The sequence below is a fragment of the Onychomys torridus genome, chromosome 9, assembly GCF_903995425.1.
Source record: "Onychomys torridus chromosome 9, mOncTor1.1, whole genome shotgun sequence".
Lineage (NCBI taxonomy): Eukaryota > Metazoa > Chordata > Mammalia > Rodentia > Cricetidae > Onychomys > Onychomys torridus.
In genome coordinates, this window is record NC_050451.1 from 60,994,467 (window position 1) to 61,004,150 (window position 9,684).

The 9,684-nt window shown below is 44.3% G+C and overlaps 1 protein-coding gene and 1 pseudogene across 1 annotated transcript in view; one reads left to right on the forward strand and one right to left on the reverse strand.

Annotated features, from left to right (window-relative positions):
* Fndc3a (fibronectin type III domain containing 3A) overlaps positions 1-5,600 on the reverse strand; it is a 159,773-nt gene extending 154,173 nt beyond the window's left edge. Inside the window, exon 1 of the mRNA XM_036198939.1 lies at positions 5,309-5,600. The gene's annotated coding sequence lies outside the window, so the exon portion shown is untranslated. The remainder of the gene's footprint in view (positions 1-5,308) is intronic.
* Positions 5,601-5,805: 205 nt separating this feature from the next.
* On the forward strand, positions 5,806-9,406 carry LOC118590769 (annotated as a pseudogene).
* Positions 9,407-9,684: the final 278 nt, after the last annotated feature.

Genomic DNA, 9,684 nt, shown 5'->3' on the forward strand with positions numbered 1-9,684 from the left:
TTTTTCAAGACAGGGTCTCAAGTGTGAAGCTCTGGCTGGCCTGCCCTGGAACTCACAATGCAGATCAGGCTGGCTTCTAACTCAGAGATCCTCCTGACTCTGCCTCCAAAATGCTAAGATTAAAGGCATGTGCCACCATGCCTTAGCTATTAGTTTCTTATTAAAGCAAAATATTAATAAGTCAAATTGTACAAGGTAGCAATTGAGAAAGGTCAAAACCTAGTGTTGGCTTTATGTTGCCTTTAAGACAGTAAAAACATTTATAAAGGAAGACACAGTTAGTCATAAAAGCATAAAAGATTAATTTTTGGTTTGGTTTTAATGTTTTTAACAGTAAAATAAAGAGGAAAACAGTAGTGATTCTGTCCAGCCATTGTCTCATACACTTTTCCAATACCTAATACTGACCACATACAAAGCCTATTATAATACCTGCAGTGAAAAAGAATGTTCTTATGCTATATTTTAATCTCCTAATATCACAACCATGTAGCAGCCCTCACCAATTGATCCATAAAGCTATAATATAACCTCAGGCACCACGGGTCACCTGGTCACAACACAATAAACACAGTGGGAACGGAGAAATAGCGTTGTCTTAGATGTACATGTCATGAATTTAGAAATTTCAAAGAGATATTTAATATAAATGAAGCTTCAAAACAACCAGTATTTACCCTTGAAGATTATTATAATCATCTTAAAATATTTTTTTTGTTGTTGTTGTTATTGAAACAGGGTTTCTCTGTGTAACAGCCCTGGTGGTCCTGGAACCGACTCTGTAGACCAGACTGACCTCAACTCACAGAGATCTGCCTGCCTTTGCCTCCCCAGTCCTGGGATTAAAGGCATGCGCCACCACACCTGGCTTTAAAATCATTTTAATACAAATATTTTTTTTAGAAATTTCTGGATCTTCCTTCCCTCCTTCCCTCCTTGAATCTACATGGTGTGACATTTTTCTAGATGACTCTAGCTTATCCATCTAATTACCAATTATTCCATAACAGTGACTCTTCTTGGAGTTCCTGCAAGATTTCTAAGTGTGTAGCACTCACCTCAGGCCACCTTTAAAAAAACAGGTTACTGTTCCCCTGCCATCGCTGACAGACCAGCAGTACCCTAGCCAAGGTTCCTGAATGCCAGTTGTACTTTTTTAAAACTGTAACCCAGCACAGAGGTGACCCGCTCTACCTTTCAAATTCAAATCCAGTCACTGGGTAGCTGCTTAACTGTATGAGGCCCAGCTGGAAGACCTCTTTTACTTCCTAGTTCTGAGACCTAGAAAAGCTCTTACTAGAACTCTGGGCACAAAGTATTAATTATAGTAAAATTTATTTTAGTATATTTTCTTTATTTTCATATACCACAAAAAAGATATGTACATCACTTCAAACAACCATTAGGAAAACACTTTACAATATGTGCTATATGGACAGTTAGCCAGACAAGACTCAGTGAACTAGTCCAGAAGGCTAACTCCAGCCTGAAGACATGGTTTTTACATTTTAAAAGATTCTTTTAAACAAGCAAATAAACAGTAATATTCAACAGAGACTATAAATGGCCTGCAAGATGTTATCAAGCTCTATATAAAATAGTTGTCTACCCTTATCTACCTACAAAGAAATATGAAGCTAGAGACCAAAATGCTAAGTGAAACAAAACAGAGGAAGAAAGACAAACACCGTATTTTCTCTCATATACAGAAAGTTTTATGTATTTTTGTCTGTCCGTGTATGGCATAAAAGAGGAAGTGCAACTATCGAGGTACTAAGGGAGAGGGAGGTGGGAACAAGGGAGGGTAATGGGAAGACATATTTTCTCTCATATACAGATACACACACACACACACACACACACACACACGCACACGCACGCACGAGTGCAATGAAAGCAGAAGAGGCATTTGGGAGGAAACAAGAATCCGCAAGAGGCAGGAGAGAGGGTCCAAAGATGGAGGCAGGTAAGAAAATGAGCCCAGTATAATGATACATAGGATGAAAATGTCATATCGAAATCCATTATTTCATATGCCAACTAAAAACAATAAAAACAAAACAACATGACGTGAGGTTCTTTATTACTTTCAGTGATGGATTCCTACTGATAAGCAGGACTTTCTTCTCCAGGGCTACCTACTCTACTCTTCATACCTAGTGGGGCCTAGCTCCCGTCTTTACGATTCTCTTTTTCCTAATGCTTGTCCTTGGATGCTCCCAAAGGATCCTTCCCACTGCTAGCTCCAACTCTGCCTGTCACTCTATTTTGGAGTTTTCCTTTGATACATAAACCCTTCCTAAATTTCAAGTTGGACTTCCTCCAAATGCCAAGAACATTCTAGCCCTCCTTCACAGAGCTTTCAGTAACAGCGGGTGGGTGCCACACACTTTAACAATATTGTGCTATAGTTTTTGCTAATGGTCTCCTTTGTTAGTGTACAATTCTCAAATAATTTGTAAATGACTTGAAGGAACACATCCTACTGCTTCTGTATCCCTTACTCTGATAATAGCTCATCATCCTCTGAGTCCATGCTATGTCCTCCCAAGTACACTATCTTGTCGTAGCTATCTTGTGCAGAAAAGTAGCCTAAGGCCTGGATATGGTTAATAGAACATTGGGAATATCATAAATACGGACACCCAGAGGCTGCACAGCAAACTTACTGTATATAAAAGACAAACAAAACCTAACCAGTAGGAAGGAAGAAAGGTTAAGGACTATGACATAAAAAGAATTCACTGAACAATACTGTGAAAAAAAGGCTAAAGTATTAAAAAGGATAAACACTCACAATACATGGAAAAGAACAAAATGTACCCTTAACACTATTGGTTATCAATTTCTTTGTAATAATGAGCTCTTGACACTGATACACGTTTGTTGTACCAAAGTGAGCCACAAAAGTACTACAGGACTCAATGGACTAGACACGTTCAGAATCTAAATCTGACTTTGTTAAAACACTCAGAACTTATCTGAAGTAGTAGTTCTTGTCTTAGAGATTACATTTAACAACCACCAACAACTGCTTATCATAACCAGGCAAATAAATTTGGAAATCACATGTACATCCTTGTATCATGCTCCAAGACATAATCAAAACTCATTTTCATGAAAAAAATGCACCAAGAATGTTTTGCTTAAAAAAAATATTTTTGTTACATTAACTGTATAGACAAAATACAAGATTAATAAGTCTTAAATATATAAACACCAAAAATATAAATATTTTCAAGACAAGCAGAAATATATCCTATGAGTCTAAACTAAAGATGAGCAAATCATAAATGTCTATTTCCTAAGTCAAGCTAAAAAACAATATTCATTTCCTCTTTTTGTTCTCCTGTGTTTTAGTTTCTCAGTTTTCATCTCACTAGACCTAGAAGGTAGACAATTTTTTAATTTGTAATAAAATAAGCTGAAATTGATAGAAATATAGTATATAAAAAGGAATCACTGAATGTATGGTAAAAATAAATCAGCTCTCAATGACACACAGAGAGGAAGTAATGACACGTGACACCAGAAATCTGTTTTCTTGAATGCACAACATTAATCTGGGAGAAGAAAATCCCCCTTACAACCGTGACTGAACACTGGGGCCAGTGTTAAGCAAGAGTTTCTTTTTCCTGATCAAACCGGAGAGGAAGGAGTTAAGGCAGACGTGTACAGGTAGCTAAAGGTAACCAGCCTCAGATAAAAATTTTCCACTTAATCTAGAGAGAACTGGAAGATGATCTATGAAGACAAGGAAGAAAATACAGAGAAATGTAATATGAGAATGCTAAAATTTTTAAATATAAGCAAGATCTTCTCCTATCACCTCATCATCCCTCCTTCCCTTTAAAGGGTGTTATTAGTGGCAGCAAGAATTACAAGTGGGTTAAAATGCCAAAAACAAACTCTGTTTATATTTTAGAAAAAACATGTTTTAAAAAATCCTAATCATTGCTTTCTATTAGGCCCACCCACCGGTCTCTGCGGGTATTTTACCTCATTAGTTGAGAAAAATCAATTCAAACAAGAAAATGAGTTGAGAAAGCAGAGGACTCATCCCCCTGGAACATTTTTAGGCGACTTAAACAAAACTTAGGAGATGGCACGAATTACATACTTCACAAGTACACAAAAACTAAATATTTAGCTAAACATGGGATTTGAGCCAGAAACACCAATTTGTTTCTGTCTGACATATGGCTCAGTCTTGAGTGGCATATGTTTAGCACTAATGCTGGTAAAAGCATAGTGATTAAAATATTATAGAAAAGCTTCAACTGTTATTTCATTCTTAGCCAAAAGGCAGAGAGAAGCGATGCGATTTGTTTCTTATGACACAGAAAAACACGCACAAACTTGGGTTTCAAGAACTAAAACAGACCACCCTACGAAGCAGCAAAATCACTATGTGGCTCAGTTGTGGTTTTGTTTTTGTTTTGTTTTAAGTCTACGGTGAACACATAAAGATTAAACTATAAAAGGAGGAAAATCCTGTCAGCCAGCTATTCTCAGGAATAGATGGACAGGCAAGAAGGTGCCCAAAGGAACTTACAGTCTCACATTAAAAAAAAAAAAAAAAAAAAATTATAGCTCACCATCCCTACCACCCCCAGCAATCAGTACACACACACACACACACACACACACACACACACACACACCACACACACACGCCAAATATCCCAAGGCTTTTTATTTTAAAAGGTGGCAGTTTCATTTAAAAAATAAATAAATAAATAAATACGATTACCTATCCCACTCTTGAGAACAGCAGCGCTCGCGATCTGACGTCGAAATTATTGGCTCCTTTTCCTTCCCCTAGCGCACGACGCCCTTTTCCAGAGTCGCGTCAAAAGTTCCCCCACGCAGGCTGCAGAGCAGGGCGACGACCGCAGCCTCCTCCGTCCTCCTCCCGACCGACCGACCGACCGACCGAACAGGTGGTTAACTTACCTGGGGAAGAGGAGCCGCCAGGCGCTGGCAGCGGCCGCCCGCACGCCCGCACGCCCGCCCGCCGGCCCGGGGCGCAGACCCGAAGGGCGTGTTTTCGAGGATTTAACCCCCAGGTGAGCGGGCAGAGCTCCGCGGCCGCCGCCGAGCCCCGGCAGGTGCCGCGCACGTCGCCCCGGCGTCCCGGACCCGCCGCCCCACGGACAGCGCTCCCTCCTCCCACGCGGGGGTGTGTGGAGAAGGGTGGACGCCGCCCGCCCCCCTCGACGGGCTCAGCCCTCCGGCGCCGCGGCCCCGCCGCCCCAGCCTAACGGTTTCCCCGACGCGGGCTCCGGCGTCCCCCGGCGGCTCTCACCTCCGAGTCCCGCCGCTCCGAGGCGGAGGAAGGCGGCTCCCCTCCCGGCGTGTCTTCTTCTGCGGGGCTCCGGCTCGTCCTCTCGCTACCTTGACGGTGGGCCCGGCTCCCGTGGCCGCCGCGGCGCTGCCTGTTGGGCTGGTTTCCCGGCAGTGACGGCGCCGCCTCAGCCCCGCTCTTCGCTCCCTCTCCGCGTAGCTCCCGCTTTCTGTTTCACCCGAGGGACCGCGAACGCCGCCGCCGCCATGATTACTACGGAGCCGGGAGGAGGAGGAGCCCGGAGTCGGCGCGCCCCAGTGCGGCTGCGCGAGTCCCGCCGACGGCGCCCCCGGCCGCGGGGACCCGGAGCCCCCGCGCGTGCCCGGTCGCCCCGCGTCCAGGCTTCGCGGGCGGCTAGGCGTGTGGCGGTATCGATCCCGAGCCGCTCTCTAAGCCGGGCAGTGCCGGGGCAACTGTGCGGATGATTGACACATCTGGGGCCACACACGCCTTTCCAAATGCGTTTTAGAAAGCGCTCCCCGCCCTCCACCCCCGGAGATGAAGCGTGTCAGCCCCTCTCCGAAAGCCCCACTACTCAGAATGCTGGCAGGTGCTTTGGGCTGGCTCAAACGTCTCCGCTCCTAAACATGTTGCGCCCCCGGTATTTTAGAGCACCCACAAAACAGATTGACTTCGTTCAGAAACGCAGTAGTTAATTTAGTGGTCTCGGATCAGCCAAATCTAGTGGAAACCCGTTACCTTGATTTCTCCAACCGCGGAGACCGAAGCGAAGGCAGCAGCAATTTCCTTAAGCCTCAAGCCATGGGGGACGCTGCAGTCATGCCTGAGGGCTGCCCGGGACTGCTTACTTTTGCAGTTTCACCGGAAGCCTTGGGGAGAGGGTCGTCTTGGGAAACCAAAGTCCTACCATGTCCTTCCAAACAGGTGACTAATGAAACCCAGGCTCCCCGTCTGACTTGTATTTCGGTTTATTAATTGTGCTGCGTTTTAAGATAGCAATCTTTGAAGATGTACGTATTTCTTACATTCTTAAAGAAAACAATGGATAGCGAAATTCTTAGTGGGTCAACGACTATCAAATGTAATTACTCAGACCGTACACCTAAGTCCCAAGGGCTTGCAGAGTGTATAGAGTTCCCACTTTGGGTGCTGGTTTTTTGTTTTTGTTTTTCAATGTTCTCCTTACTTTTGTGGAAGACCACTCACTTGGCATGGGTTCATCTGTCTCTATATCCTCTATAACCCTTTCTATTTTCCTGCACTGGTGGTGGTGGTGCCTTTTAAGCCCCCTTCCTTCTTTTTCTCCTACTTTTCTCTATGGCTGCAAGCAATAATTGATCCGATGTTTATATCCACAGCCAAGTAATGAGAGGTTCCTTTTCTTCCCTTCAGTGAGTAGGACAGTGACTCTAACAAATGGTAGCTTGAGATGAGATTTTTTTTTCTTCAATAAAGAACCAAAAGTCCTTTCCCTGAGAGAAATGTTTCATTTTCTTAACTTCCAGCTTTGGCCCTCTTCCAGACAAAATTGCTGGAAAGCTGATCTTGGAATAACAGAAGTATAACTGCTCATTGTTTGACAACATGAGAGTTTATATCAGAATGTGGAGGAGTTGTGTGGCTTCTCCGTACTGCTGCCCAACTGTTGTTCGGCTTGAGGCTAAACTAGTGGTCTCCAAATTTAACTCAACGCTAGTATTTTCCAGAGCTTTGTGCTTGTGAATGCTGTAAATATGCAGAATCCTACTATCTGCCCCCTCAAGATTCTGGTCCCTTGGTTTGGTGGTAGACAAAGAAATAGATTTTAAAATAAACCTGCATTTTTAAAAGTATGTTTAAAGCCTAACTACATGCCATAGGCAGAGCAAGAAATAATAGCTCCATTGAAGGAGATAGGGCCAAGTAATTCAAGACGTGATTGTAGTAGAACAAGACACTTTGATATGATACACAATGCTGTGAGATGGAGTTCAGTAAAAATGGGGGATTTATATCCTGTGGCAAGAAAGAAACATACACATAAATCACCCTAGCCAGAGAGGCACAAGAAACTATGTTGGCTTTGAACAGGCCTTAATTTTTCTTATCAGGAAAAAACCATTTTCAACCCTCTCATTCTTCTTGAGCTCCAGGCAAGAGTCAATGCTTTTTATTTAATTTGTTTATTTTTATTTTACTTATTATTTATTATTATTTATTTATTTTATTATTCATTATTATTGTATTTATTTAGCACCCATTTTCTTCATTTTACTCCTATTTTTCTGGGCACAGTTTCTCCAGTCTTTTTGCATATTCCCATTCTTCTCCCTGCCTATAACACATATGTGGGCTCAGTGTTTAAGAACAAGTACTGACTGATCTTGCAGGGGACACGAATTCAGTTCCCAACACCTACACTGGGTGGCTCACAGTCATATATAACTCCACCTCCAGGAGTTCCAACACCCCCTTCTGGCCTCCAATAGCACTTGTACTCATGTGCACATGCTCAACACACACACACACACACACACACACACACACAGAGAGAGAGAGAGAGAGAGAGAGAGAGAGTCTTTCCCTGATCATTGGCATTTCCTTCATGGAGATGCTTTCACTGGCCATCATTGTTCTCATACCCCCTTTACCACTCTTTTGCCATGGTCTTTTACTCTATCAAGAGCCATCCCCACGGTTTAAGAATGGTTGGGCTTTCTGTACGTTGATGTCACTAGGGAAGCACCAGGGCAGGCTCTCATTTCCCCATCGCCAGGTCCAAGCCCAAGTCTCCTAAGGAGCCTGAAGGCATTTTGGAATCTCAGGAAGCTCTTCATGGGTGGACTAGGCTTAGAAACAACCCACGAGAGTCTGAGGAGTCGTTTTGAGCAATGGAGAACACTCACCGTCTGACCGTGTGGTAATGAGAGATCCAACCACCCAGGGCTCCAGGCAGGGGCTTTGTCAGGTTTGCCTCTGTGGAGAACGTGGATGTGGCTATGAATGCAAGGCCATGCAAAGTGGACGGAAGAGTAAAGGAGCCAGAGAGGGCTGTGTCAAGAGAAGATTCTCAAAAGATCCTTGTTAGTGGCGTTAAAGAAGACATTGAAGATATCACGTGTGACATTATTTTGAACAGTGTGGGAAAACTGAAGTTATTGAAATCATGACTGACAGAGGTAGAAAAAAATGGGGGCTTTGCTTTGTGACATGTGCTGGCTAATTTTATGTCAGCTTGACACGAACTAGAGTTATCTGGAAGGAACCTCCATTGAGAAAATGTTTCCATAAGATCTGACTGTAGGGCACTTTGTTAATTAGTTATGGATGTGGGAGGGCCCAGCCCTTTGTAGGTGGAGCCACTCCTGTGCTAATGGTCCTGGGTTCTATAGCAAAGCTTACTGAGCAAGCAAGCCATGATGAGCAAGCCAGGAAGCAGCATTCCTCCATGGCCTCTGCATCAGCTCCTGCCTCCGGGTCCCTGCCCTGCTTGAGTTCCTGTCCTGACTTCCTTCAGGGATGAACAGTGATGTGGAAATGAACTTCCTTCTCCAAGTTGCTTTCGGTTGTGGTGGTTTGTCACAGCAATAGTAGCCCTAACTAAGACATTGCCTTTGACTACCATGACTCCATGGATAAGACTGCCATTCAGAAATATTTTACTGTGAATTGCCTCAACTGTGAAGTAAGAACAGCCCTGTGGAAGCTAGAGATGACTAGTGCTTCACCCAGCCGAAGGGGTCCAAGTGGTTCCGGAAAACTTGGTATGGGGGGGGGGGGGGTAGGAGATGGTTTTGGTGGCAATGACAATTCTGGTTCTGGAGGAAACTTCATGGTGGCTTTGGTGGCAGCCGTGATGGTAGTGAATATGGCAGCAGTGAGGAGATATAATGAATGTCCTGATGGAAGCGATGTCGGAAGCGGTAGAAGCCACAATGACTTTGGCAACTACCGCAATCAGTGTCTTCAATTTGCGGACCAGTGAAGGGAGGAAACTTTGGAGGCAGAAGCTCTGGTCCTCGTGGTGGTGGAGGGCAGCGCTTGGCTAAAGCTCGAGACCGAGGTGGCTGTGGTCATTCCAGCAGCAGCAGCAGGGATGGCAGTGGCTGGAGGTTCTAATTACTGCCAGGCAACAAAATTCAGAGAGGAGAGGCGGGGCGGTGGTGGTGCACACCTTTAATCCCAGCACTTGAGAGGCAGAGGCAGGCAGATCTCTGTGAGTTCAAGGCCAAAAAAAAAAAAAAAAGGAGAGGAGAACCAGGAAAGTGACAAGGAAGCTACAGGTTGCAACAGATTTGTGAACTCAGACACAGTGGTGGCAGGGCCTAGCTGCTACAAAGAAGACATGTTTTAGACAATACTCCTGTGTATGGGCAACCCCCACCCCCAGGACTGTG